Raw genomic sequence first — 13,591 nt, 5'->3', positions numbered from 1 at the left:
AATGCTACCCTTGACCTTCTACTTAGGTAACTTCCAGTGCCATGCGGCACTTCCGGCCCAGCTCCACACTGGGAATAACAGGGAACACGGCTGTCAATGACATGATATGACTGTAAAAGATAAAACCACCACCATCTATAGACACTCAGTGCAGACTACTCACAAACAAGAGACCACAAACCACTCAGCTGGAAAGGAGGAGGAAATGCACTTTTGTGTAGAATTTTACTTTTTAAGTATCAGAAAATCCCCAAGCTCCCTGATAGTTACTCTGGAATATGATGTCCTTAAATGCTTTCCTTGCTCACATTTGTATCACACATATCATTGACATTTAGTATCTACTTCTAGGGAAGAAAATAGACTGGATGGGGCTAGGGAGATGGCTCAGAGGACAAGACGATGAATCTCCAACACTTACATAAAAAGCCAAGCATGGCCCCGAGGACACATGGAACCTCAATGCTGTGGTAGAGGCATGGAGACAGGAGGATCACTTGGCCTTGCTAGCTGTCAGCATCCATATTGTCCAGCTTGTATAACCCTGTAATGCCAGTTGCAGGGAATTCCATGCTTTCTTCTAGCCTCTAAGGACATTTGTACTTATGTACACATATACATACATAATTTTAAAATTATTACATTTATTTACTCATGTGTGTGTATGTGTGTGTATATATTTGGGTGTGCTCATGCCATGGCAAGTGTGGGGAGATCAGAGGACAGTTTGAAGGAGTTAGTTCTCTCCTTTGATCATGTATGTGGGGCTGGGGGGTTGGACACATGTGGTTAGGATGGTTGTGAACCATCCTTTATCTGTTAAGCCATCTTGACATCATAAGACGACCTTCAGTGTACTAAAACAAAAGCCCTTGACAACTAGGCTACGGCAAATCTTTGATTTTTTTTTTTTTTTTTTAGGAGTCTAACAGGGTAAATGAGGATCTGACCTGCTTCATAGCAGAATGACATCATGGTGATGCTAGACACAAAATGCTAGAAATGCAGAGATCATCAATCTCAGTTTCTCTTGTTGTCCATCTTAAAATGGGTCTCCAGGGGTGCTGGGGCCCAGGTTACACAGCCACCTGCAACACGGAGTGCAAAGTGCAGGTCTCCTGACTCCTCATTTACTTTTCACTGCCTTCCCCTTCTTGTGCAAGGCACCCTCTGAGAGCCAGGTGGAGACACCTTCCTGGGTAAAGGCCAACTGTTAGGAAGGAAGATGTTGACAGATGGGAGAGGCTGTTAATGAGACATGCAGATGGGTAAATGCAGTGAGCAATGAGTCGGAGGCATAGCTGTGGAGGCCAGGCCACTTTGCCAATGCTGCTGTGATTACCACTCACACCGGACAACACCCACACTTAGGCCCGTCTGTGTGCAAATACACATTCCCCGAAAATAACCTGCATTCCCCATTTGTAATGCCCCTCTGTGACACACTAGGACCAGCAAAAAATAGAAGCCAAGGGTTAGAAGGGTGGAACATGGTTAGGAGAGGTGACCGATACCACATTTACTAGTGGAGAGCTTCGCTCTCACTTCAAGTGATGCACTTTTGAAAAGAAAGTTCTCGGCATGCTTAAGCAGGTCTATGGAATTTCGTATTTTTTTTCCTCTCAACAGTATGTTTACAGAGGGATTTTTCAAGTGTCTTTAAAGTTGGCCACGTGGCATCTCCAAACTTAGACTTCAGGAACTTCGAGAACTTCACATAATGCCTGAATTCTGCTATGAGCCCTCAGAGCAGCGGTGTGAAAGGAAGATCCACCACATTAGGCACAAAGTTGGCTTTCTCACAGCGACTGTCCTCATTTAAACTGAAGCTAGACCTGAAGGCGACTTTCTATAAGACACACACTTTCCATGAAAACAGCACTTTAAAGATATCACCATGCCAACAAACCACTTGATGAGCCAAAAGAGTTTGCAGTGAAACATCATTCACACTTAAAGTCAACAGGGCCCCAAATGATTCGATGATAGTGACAAAAACTTTCGTTCTCCTCCCCTGTGTGAACCCTAAAACAAGCTGTCCATAGCTGATGAACAAGTACCATATAGCAACAGATTTATAAAACACCACTTTCTTTGCTGGTGGTGGCGGGGTAGTGACCTGCCTGGAGTCATCAATATACTTGACCTAATAGTGCAACTAAAAATAGAAGCCATGACCACAGAGCAGGTCCCATACTTCTAGAACTGTCAGGCCCACACCCACAAGTGAAAACACACTAAAACAGCAGAACCTTCCATGAGCACCAAGAAAATTTTGAATTCAAAACTGTAACTTTTTATAAGTATGTGTGTGTGTGTGTGTGTGTGTGTGTGTGTGTGTGTGTGTGTGTGTGTTCCATATGTGTAGTTGCCCATGGAGGCCAGTAGAGGGCACTGGATCTCCTAGAGCTGGGAGTCACACAGGGTTGCGAATTGCTTTGATGTGGTTACTGGGAACCAAACTCTGATCCTCTGGAAAAGCAGTATGTGCTCTTAACCTCCATGGGCACAGGCCCACACCACAAGTCAGAACAGGAAAGCAGCAGCAGCTACAAAGAGCCAGCAAGTTTTGAATTGAACAAATTCATTTTGACAAAACTATTAAACCACAAGGAAAGAGGGATAAATATTCTACTGCAAATGTTTTAAAAGTCATAAGCTATTTTCAAAACTTCTTTTTGACATCAATAGCATTTCTTCTATGGGCTGTGTTTGTCTCACCTAATGCAATCTTTAAGGCGACCATACACAGCAAGCGATAAAAGACTGAAAAGCAATTGTGATTGAGTCATGAAGACGTTCAGTGGCCCATGAGATGGCTCAGTGGGTAAAGGCACTGGCTGCCAGGCCTGGTGACTTCAGCTTCCCTGTAACCCACTTAGAATGGGAACCTACTCCGAAGTTGTCCTCTGACCCCTACATGCAGCCTCTCCCCCAACACACACACTCAAGGAGCATAATTTAAAAAAAAAGACTTAACAGGTTCAAAATGTATAATAAATGTTACAAAATGTGCAGCCACACTGGCAAATTCTAATTGAAGTTGGCTCTATATTCTAAAATGTGAAGACACCATTACTTCCTTTCTCAGAGGTGCTTACTGGCCACCCGGGACTTCCTGTGGTTGTATCCTTTCCTGGTCAACACTCTCCTAAATTTTGTGGAGTGTGTGTGTGTGTGTGTGTGTGTGTGTATGTGTATATGTGCGTGTGTGTGTGTGTGTGTGTGTGTGTGACACGGTCACCATCACATGGCAGAGCTAGGCAACCCACTTTAAGTTACACAGGAAATGGGCTCCTAGAAGCTCGGAATGGGCCACTTCATCAGCCACCAGATCCTAAAACTCTTCAAGAACCTTCAGCTGACATGAAGCACAGTTTACTAATCTCAACATCACAGACTATCACCCTGAGAAAAGTCCATTATTATTCAGCCGATTCCGAATCAGAGAAGACCATACAGGTCTGAGATTTTCAGGTCAGAAAAACAAACACACAAACAAAACCAAAAAACCAACATTCTGGTTAAGCAAAAGAAACCCGAGATAAATAATAATATTAGTTATGCTTAGAGATCCAGGCCTTTAATCCTCAACCTACTTATCATTCCCCGATACATTGGATACCAAGGTCTACGCTAGCAGCAGGGCCATAGAAGCCCTGTATTTCACTTTCATTCCACAAACTGAGCATCAGCAGTGCTCCACAGAAGCCAGGGGAAAGGCAAGTTCGTGGTGGTTAATACACACAGAACCTCGTCTGAAAACAAGCTCCACCAGGCGGGCCATCACCCAGGGCTCCCGCTAACAGCCCGCCGCACACCAGGCTCACTGATCTTGACCAGGCCAGCCTCTGCAGTCGGTTGTTCACTTACAGCATTCACTACGCTCTGCTCCCAGGAAGCCTCCCCGAGACTTCACCATGGAAACGTCCCCCAGCAGCTGGGCCACAGGCTCTGATGTTGTCTTTCTTCCTTTCACAGGGGAGGTGAGAAATACCTGGCATGGGAACAGCCCAGAAGGGAAAAAATGGTAAATACGTCCATCATCCAATCACTTCTTCCAACAACCTAGCCATCTGGTCAACAAGTGATAATTCACCAAAGACTATTTTCCAGGACCTGTTTTTGTGATTTTTTTTTTGTTTCTTTAATCAACTAATTTTGATTTTGTTCTTGATCCAGGGAACCAATTGTGACATAACCAATCTTTCTTTCTTGTTTTTTGTTTGTTTGCTTTTCCTCCCCATGAAGTTGAAGCCAGTTCTAGGACACTTCAACCCCAACCTCAGGTGAGATACAAAGTTGCTCAAAAGAAGCCACTATCTGCAGGAAGACTAAGTCAGCCTGGGTTACAGGAGACCCTGTCTCAAACCAAAACCAAAACCAAAAAAACCAGAAAGAGCAAAGGCAGGGAGGGAGTCGGGAGTCAGAGAGGCAAAGCATTGTAGGGGTATGGCTCAGAGGGACACCACTTGCTTAGCTCCCTTGAGTTCCTGGGTTAATCCCAAGCACTGGAAAAACACACAGGACCCCAAAGTAAGTCACCTGACTTTTTTTCTCTGAAAAGGGAAGCAAGGACTACATTTCCGTACCTCCCTGTGTGGCTGGGAAGATCGGGAAGTGCTCTTGAGAAGCACTCAGTCTCCCCCAAGACAGGCACTATGTCAAAGGGAGGTGTTATTATTGGTCACAGCCTGCTAGGGAGATCTGAGCCAGAGTACAAAGGCTAGCTTTGGCTGAGCACCAACCATCAGCTCTCCCTGGGGCGCTCAAATGTCTACATGACGTCATGGTGCTGTGGTGTGGAAGGGAAGAGGAGCAGAATCAGAGACTCCTGGAGTCTCCAGGAGAAATTTTAAACATGAAAAGAAGGTCTGGGGCAGGAGCTAAAGCTGCAAAACATGCAAGGCAGACTCCAGAGCCAGGCAGGAGTGTGGTTATTTGAGCCACAGAAAAGGGCCCCCTTCACTTCCAGATTTGTGATGTTTCTTATGCTCCATGTCTGCAGCGCTGTGAGATTTTCTGCTTGCCTCGCTGTCTCTTCTCCCCAGCGATTGTAACCCTCACATATAGAAAGGCTGTAAAGGACAGACAAGGACTAGCTCCAGCGGGCTGGTCGCTTTACTGCAAAGGCCGGCGCATAGCCCAGAAGCAAAGTCTCTACACCTGGATTTCTTGTTCTCCCCATCTTCCTGGCAGACCCAGGAACAATCGCTTCCAGGCCAGAATTATCAACTGATTTTAGCTTCTGCAGCATTGAGGAGTAACAATACGGGGATAAGAATGGATGTTCACCAGTGGCTTGGGGGGATGACGGAAGCAGAGAGGGCCAGCTCCCGTCAGGTTTTTCCTCTCAGAGTCATGAGCACCAAGTGAACACAGGTGGGAGATGGAGTCTTAGCACTGTGGATGTGGAGAGAACGATTTCCAAGAGGAAAAAAAAAGTAGCCCTCTCAAATAATAATAGGGATGGTGATGATAAAGACAAGAGTGAAATCGTATCAAATCTTAAAATTAAGATTAGTGAATTGATAACACTGATCAGCAGAACTCAAAATACATTTTTCAAAAGGGAGAGACAAAATTAGCTCAGAAAGGAGGAAGGAGGTGTCTGTTCTCCTGTGATTAATCATGGCTTCTATAGAGGATTTGGCTTACCAAGTGCTTTCTTATTAATTAGCTCATTCAGAAGACAGAATTTCACTTGGTGCCACTACACCCAACGAGGGCCAGAACAGTGAACAAGAGAGGCAAGGGCCCTGGCCTCCTTGCACGAAGAGGAGTAGAACCTTAGGGAATTGTACTAATGTGTTTTGTAAAACGTGTGTAAGATTTGAAACCCAGATAAGCATCAGGAAGGGACATTAGACACTGTGGTTGGGAGTGTGGGGCCCAGAAAGGCTGCACAGAAGCCAAGGGTGGAATTTAGCACAGGCCAGGCTGGGGTGCAGCTCAGTGACAGAGCCCTAGCCTAGAAACAGGCCTCAGGTTTCAGCCAGAGGAAACAGGCTGAGCGTATATACACTCACAGGTGTGTGTGTGTGTGTGTGTGTGTGTGTGTGTGTGTGTGTGTGTGTGTGTGCGTGCGCGCGCGCGCGCGCACGCTTGTAAATTTAAAAAAGCAATTCTTTTCTCCTGTACTTAAACAGCACTTGTGGCCTGCTCCAACAGTGCCTACTGCTTCTCTCCTGATTTGTAAATTGGGACTCTGTTTACCTACCTCAGTGAGGAGGGGAGCATGCATAGAAAGAAGCAAGCGATAGGAAGGCTGTATTCATCTCCACTTTTGCTTGTTCCCATCATCCCATATCTGACCCAACTTAATTCTCCCATTAAGGAAAAAAAAATCAGTATTTTGTATTCCCCAAACTGGCGGTATCCTCAGGCAGGCTCACTTATGTTCCCTGGATGAATGGAGTCAGTCTGAAATCCTGTCTGAAACAAATTTGGCCAGCTGAGTTCTGAGCCTCTTGCCATTTAAGATGGCCAAAATAAAATGTGATGTTTTCTCCCCATACGAATTCCTCACAAAAACAAAAGTACCAATAGTCTACCCGCAGGTCTCAGCATATACTTCACCCTGATAGTTATGGCAAACCTTGGCAAAACCAGGAAGAAGAGAAAATGGGAAGGACAAGACTCCTTGCAGTCGGCTTGCCCAATGTGTCACCATCAGACCCGGGGACACACGCCAGGCTGCCCGACAATCTCATCCTCCAGCCACAGGACAAAGGGATACCATGCCAGCTTCTCCTCCCCTTAGTGCCCAAAGCACTTAGAGTCTACTGTACATTTTGACCCAAGATCATTTTCAAGTCTGCACTGTTATATTGTCTTCTTATCCTCCCATCAGGTTTATAGAAATCTTGAAAGCTCAGAGACTTTATGAGCTTCTTGATGAGGGAGACCTTGCCGTGGCCTCCCTACGCAAGCTCCTTATAGTGGGAAGAGCTTGAATGAAGAAGAAATGACCCATAGTCCAAGCCTGATCTAGACGAATTTAACCCTTACTGCAGGACTTACTCCTCTGTAGCTATAATGTAACACCTTCTCTGCTGAGAGCTCTCCCCCCACCTTCCCTTAGTCTAAGTGTGGGTACACTGTAATGCATGTATGTGTGTGGAGGCCAGAGGACAACTTTTAGGGTGTCAAGTTTGTTTTGTTTTTACAGGGTCTTTCACTGACCTGGAATTCACCAAATAGGCTATGCTGGATGGCCATTGCACCCTAGAGATAGAATGGTCTTAGACTCCCCAGTGCTTGGAATTACAAGCTCGGCTCCCTTTTCCCCCCCTCTTTGAAATGGGCTCTCACTGTGTCACCTTTTGGGGTCTAATTTTTTGTAGCTCTATTTTATATCCTAAATAATTAATAGAATCTCCTCCTGGAACTTGCCATGTAGACAACACTGGCCCTGAATTCACAGAGATTTCACCTGCTTCTCCCTCCTCAGTGCTGGGTTTAAAAATGTGCATCATCATGCCTGGCATACTCAGTCTTTTTTATAGTAGACTCTGGATATTGACTGTGGGTACTTGTCCTGGCAAGGCAGGTACTTTACTGAAAAAGCCATCACCCCAGCTCCCCGGCCCTTCACCTGTCTCTGCCATCCAAGGGCTTGGAGCTCCAATGCTTCCCATCTCAATGAATTCCATCTTCCACAGAATTGAGAACAGTTACACTGGACTTCTCTTTCCTGTTCTTTGAACCCATCCCTTTCTTATTCATTAGTGCACTCTGAACAGCTGCTAGTTCCCTCAACTGTTTACACATGGCACGCCACCTTCTTGCCAGCAGGAGCCTATACCCTTGATTCTCACAGCGTTCCCGAAGCTTCAGCTGCTGAAACCCTCATCCAGTGAGGAGGAGACACGGAGATCCCTGAGGGGGTGGACCTCAAACTGCAACCCACACCAGACTCAGCTGGAAGCTATCCCTAGAACTGCTGACGGGAAAGCTTGAGTGGGAGCCAGAGGCTGTGGTCCTCATGAGTCCCCAGGTGAGACTGCTGCTGCTGTTTCCGGGGTCCACACTCTGAGAACTGCCCCTCTGAAGGTTTTCCCGTCACTGACACAACCAGACGGAAGTGGATGGATCTTATTCACTCTAAGATGGTTACCTTGGGAGGAGTGATAAGAACATACATAGTCCAAATAGATGCCAAATGATCAAAACAAGCAACAAAATAAACCCAGCACACTGTTAAATGCATACGGAAAATCTGGGGAAACCTTTCATGACATTCCTCCACCAGAGCTCTGAATCCATCCTCCTGATACCTTCAGATCTTACTGAGGTCAACTCTGCCCTTCATCCCCTTTTCTTTTCTTGTGGACTGTAAACACTTTTCCCCAGCCTTAAGCATATCGTCATTTATATCTCCTGAAGGATGTCCACAATGTCCTGGAAGGTTTCCAAAAGGCTTGCACCTGTATCAGATTTACCAGGGAACAGGTTAAAATGCGGTGCAAATCTCCTGTCACCATTTCAACACCAGTATCTGAAAGCCTGGGAGTCTGATTTCCACCATAAGTCTTGCAAACTGTCTTTCCTCTTTCAAAGGTCATCATTGCATCTGCCTCCCAAATGCAGTGACCTTTCCCAAGTCGTCCTCCTAACTAGTTTCTGTTCTAATATCCAGTACAGTTCACTAGGGCTTCCTCCCATTTTCCTTTTGTTATTTGATAGACTAGCGTCTCCCCTCCCCTCCCGCCCTCCACTCCTCCCCTACCTTTCCCATATAATCACCCATCTTGCATCTAAAGTTAGATTTATCCCTGGAGCTTTCAGTTGTAGTGTGACACACATGACTTTCTGCTGGTCCCCACAATTGGCCTGTCCCTGATGGACCTACACATGTCCTCTTAGGAATTCAATGGAACATTTCTCCTGATCTACATTTAAGGTATCTACATTTAATTCAGATCCCAAACCATTAACCCTAACCTAGAGGGGTTATGCATGGTGGGTCAAATCTGGTGATGTAGGCCTTTCAAACCAACAGGGTTCAATATAGGACAGGACAGGAGGGGGCAGGCCATGTGGTATAGACCTAAGGGGACCCCAGGAAGCCAGGAATGGCATCCATTGCACAGCCAGCAACGGAACAGGGGCCGGAGCTTAACAACCCCAAGGAAGTAATTTCTACCAATAATCCTGTGAGCATCAGAAAGGACCCTGAGCTTCAGATGGGAAAGCAGCCCAGGAACACTGAAATTTCAGTCTGGAGAAAATGGGAGCTGGGGAGCTAGGAAGCCAGGGACGAGTACAAGACAGAAAGTGGTACATAAGAAACAGGCTTTAAGTCACTGTCTGTTTGCAAATTGTGTTCAGTCCTAGGAATTAATACATGCATCACAATAGATTGATTTTTGTATGAATCACTTTGAAGTGTTTTTTGCGTGTGTGTGTGTGTGTGTGTGTGTGTGTGTGTGTGTGTGTGCAAGTGTTTTAAGTGAGACGATGTCTTAAGTAGCCCAGGCTGGACTTGAACTCCTGACCTTCCTGCCTCCACCTTCCAAATGCCGGGATTAAAGGAATGTGCCGCCATGCCTAGTAAGTACTTTTATTTGTCTAATGCTTCTGATTCCCGAGGCAGCAGCACACTGGAGTTTTGTTCTGCTTCTTTAAAGACAGAGTCTCGCTATGTAACGCTGATGGCCTGGTCCTCATTACACAGCCTAGTCTGGCCTGGAACTCACAGTGATCCCTCTGCCTCAGCCTCTTCAGTGTTGGGCCTAAAGGCATGTGCCACCACACCCAGCTCCTGGAGTTTCTAACAATCTGTACTCCCTCTTCAATTTATTTTCCTTTTCTGCATTTTACTCTTATCCTGAGCTATATATCTCCTCCTTCAGTGTCTCAGTCACTGTTCTGTTGCTGTGAAGAGACACCATGATCAAGGCAACTCTTATGAAAGAAAGCATTTAACTGGGGCTGGCTTATAGTTTCCATTAGTCCATTATCATCATGGCGGAGAGCATGGTGGCATGCATGTAGGTGATGGAGCAGTGGTGGAGAGCTACATCCTGATCCATAGGCATGGGATTTTGAAACTTCAAAGCCCACCCCCAATGACTTCCTCCAAAAAGTCCTATTAATTCTTAATAATAGTGCCACTCTTTTCAAAACAGTGCCACTTCCTGGTAACAAAGCATTCAAATACTTGAGCCTGTGGGGGACATTCTTATTCAAACCACCACGCCTAGCTATAAGCTCATTTCTTTTCCTATAATGCTTTCCTTATATTCCATTCACTTTGTAAACCTGTGTGCTAGACACTGGCATCTCTCCCATGCCATTGAACATGTACGGTGCAAATCAATTTTACTTCAAAGCTTTCCACTCACCCCTAAATCAGTTCCTAAATTCACGCCAAGGGCATGTTGTCTTTTCTTTCTCCCACGGTCTGTTGGCTGTCAATTCTTAACTCTGTACTCTGCCTCTACTCTATTCCCACAGCAACCATGCTAGTCCTGACTCTGCTTCTCATAGCAGCTCACTTGGCGCTGCATGCCTTCAGTATTCTCTAGCCAAAATGAGTTCCTCTCATGGTTTTAAGCTGCCAGAAGTAGCCATTAGGCAACATAGCTTCTCCCTGTCACACGACATGTGACAGTTTTATTCACTTATTTGAATTTAAAAGTTTTGGGTCTCAGGTAGCCCAAGCAGACCTGTAACTTGCTATGTAGTCCAGGGTGACTTTGAACTCTTGATCCTCTTGTCTCTACTTCCACGTTATGGGCCACCAGTCCTGGTTTAATGCAGCAGTGCTGAGGATCAAACCAGAGCTTGGTGCATGTCAATAAAGCACTCACTCCACACACTGAGCTACGAGCCCAGTCTCCCAACCTCTTTTCAACAGTTCTAAGCAGCTATCTCCTTGCTTCATTAACTTTCTGATGAAATAGAAACTAAAGCATTGCAAGACAAAGACAGCATTCAAAACTTCTTGCCCTTTAGAAGAGGCTTAAGAAAATGATTCTGGCTTCAAACCTGAGATTTCAATGGGCTTAGCTGCGAACACCAGGTACCAGGAATGCTACTTGGCATCAAGCCTCAGGATTACCTGTTGAAACACCAAAGGCAGGAGGACTTTGATGTGGGTTCTTAGGTGCCAGGTAAAGTACTAAGAGATGCAGTTACCCTTTCTATGAATGTGGACGTGAAAACTTGACATCATATTTGGATCAAATATTCATTGTGGGGAAGACTGGAGGGAACATGGGAAAGGGGCTCTGAGTGTGAACACACACACTCGTAGACCAGGTTGAGGCCACTGCAAAACACCATGCAAGGGAAGTGCTGTGTTCTACTTGCTGTAGCATTTTAAACTCAAATAAAGAGACATTGCAACCACTACTCCCAGAGTCAAGGACCCTGACAAGGTGCATCTGCAATTTGTCTTCAGAGTCAAGAAGTCCCATTAAAGCATCTGCTAATCCTGGTTCATTAAAAATCCCAAGGAGTCTCTTTACATGATGAGCCTTCTCCAGGTTTCCCACTTCCCTTCTAAAGTGGAGTGTGGTGGTGTAGTTCTTAATTGCTGCAGCCCTTAGGAAGTGTAGGCCTGAGGACCAGGAGTGCAAGGCCATTGGCTACTTACTGAATTTGAGACCAGCCTAAACTATATAGGACCCTGTTCTCAAAAAAAAAAAAAAAAAAAAAAAAAAAAAAATCCTCAAAACAAAACAGTGACATCTGTTTACCAGCAGCTGTTTCCTGAACATGTTCTCAAGCAGGGGCATTGCCCCTGTTTGTATCACAAAGATGACTGATGCGGGCTCTCTCTCTGCCTTCATCTGCCACGCTCAGGAGTTTATCCCAGTATCAAGGCTCAGGGGATTCTCTCGCTTACAACGCTTCCCGTATCAAGAAAGGAGACAATCTCTCTCTCCCTAATTGTTTTGTCGAATGAGCTCTCAAAAGTTCATTTTTGTTACCTTTTTCAGGCAAAATAAGAGGCCTTTTACAAAAATTCTATTGCTAAAACAATGGCATTCTCCCGGGAATGGCTTCGTTATGGAAACCAAGTGACAGTTCCTTTTATGCAGCCAGGCAGAAAGTGTGCGCGTAGAAAAGACATCCCAAGCACTCGAGTGTGTGTGGGAGGACAGAGATGCTATTTTTAATTCCGATTGCAGCATTTCTCTCCTGCGGGTCTTTCAGCATAATCATAATCATAATAAGACTGATCTAAAAAGAAAAAAAAGATTTCCATTCCTGCTGACCCCAGCAGAAAAAGAGAAAGAGAGAGAGAGAGAAAGTGGAGAGAATGATTAATACAGGTTCCTTCTGCTCTGAGACTGGGCTGTGGGCTCAGAGATCCACCTTCAAGGTGATCAGAACTGAGATTCTGTGACCCCCATTTCAAAGCACTAAAGTCACAACAGTAACTGCCTAAAGCCCTTTCAACCCATCCTCATTTCTGTATTTGTGACTTTCTCACTGTATGGAGTTTGCAGGAATCTCACAGGTCTGCTGGGAAGTAACATGTAAGTTCCTGCATTTGTGCCAAGAGTTAACATTTGGTGACATGGGTGAGCTATCCTGGTGTAAAGGCCAAATGGGACACTCACCATCTAGTTTCAATAATCAGACACCAAGAGGCACCCAAGTTGACAAGCATGGAATGTTCTAGGTTGCTGGTAGAGAGTGGAGTGATGAATGTGAGTAATCCCAGACCAGTGTGGATGGCTTTGCAGATCTGGGTCACACAGTAATTACATATTTAGCTATTTGAGGAACTTCAAAATGGTTACCCACACTGGCTCCATGATATTGAATTTACTATCAAGGTTGAAGGTTTGAGGATAATGAGGGTGTTGGCTCAGTTAAGTAGTGTGCTTGCCTAGAACCCACAAGGCCCTGGGTTCAATCCCCAGCACTATGCAAATCGAGTGCGGTGGCACATACTTGTAATCAGCACTTGGCAGGTAGAAGTAGGAGGATCAGAAGTTCAAGATTATCTTCACGAATTTAGCAAGTTCAAAGCCAAACTGTACTACCTGAGACACTTAAGACTAAAGAGTCCAATTGGCCTACCTCCTTGCTTCTTACTGTTTTTTTTTTTTTTCTTACCATCACCACCCTACTGAGTGTGAAACCCTGGTTTGATTTGCACTTCCCCAAATACTAAAGATACCTAGTGGCTTTTCATGTACTTCTGGACCATTCGTGTATCTACTTTAAAAAACTTTATTGAATGTTTTTGTCCATTTTTTACATTGGTATATTTATTGATTAATTTATTTATTGTAGGAGTTTTCCATGTTTTAAAACTCGACTTTTATCAAGGGCATGCTTTGTACATTTCTTCCAGTCTGTGGGTGATCTTTTGACTTTGCCCTTTGAATTTATTTTAGTGAAGTATAATTTATTTCTACTTTTGCTTCTTGTGCAAAGCAACCTAAGAATCTAATGCCAAATCCAAGCTCACAAATTACTTCCATGTTTTCTTGAAATGTTGTTCACAATCTGAGCTCTTACATTTAAATCATTGATCTACTTTTCACTTTTTTGTATATGGCATGAAGTAAAGCTCTAACTTCCTTTTGCATGTGTACACCATGTGTCCTTTCCAAGTGGCTCA

At 44.9% G+C, this 13,591-nt stretch overlaps 1 protein-coding gene across 6 annotated transcripts in view; it reads right to left on the bottom strand.

Annotated features, from left to right (window-relative positions):
• Atxn1 (ataxin 1) overlaps positions 1–13,591 on the bottom strand; it is a 412,390-nt gene that overhangs the window by 153,711 nt on the left and 245,088 nt on the right. For 5 of the 6 annotated variants that reach the window (XM_052727354.1, XM_052727359.1, XM_052727357.1 and 2 more), the window contains one exon: positions 3,874–3,997. The exons of the other annotated variant lie outside the window; for it this stretch is intronic. The gene's annotated coding sequence lies outside the window, so the exon portion shown is untranslated. The remainder of the gene's footprint in view (positions 1–3,873; positions 3,998–13,591) is intronic. 6 annotated transcript variants of the gene reach the window in all.

The sequence above is a fragment of the Peromyscus californicus genome, unplaced genomic scaffold (assembly GCF_007827085.1).
Source record: "Peromyscus californicus insignis strain IS unplaced genomic scaffold, ASM782708v3 Scaffold_8__1_contigs__length_139910024, whole genome shotgun sequence".
Taxonomy (NCBI): domain Eukaryota; kingdom Metazoa; phylum Chordata; class Mammalia; order Rodentia; family Cricetidae; genus Peromyscus; species Peromyscus californicus.
This window is presented reverse-complemented; position numbering and strand designations above follow the sequence as displayed.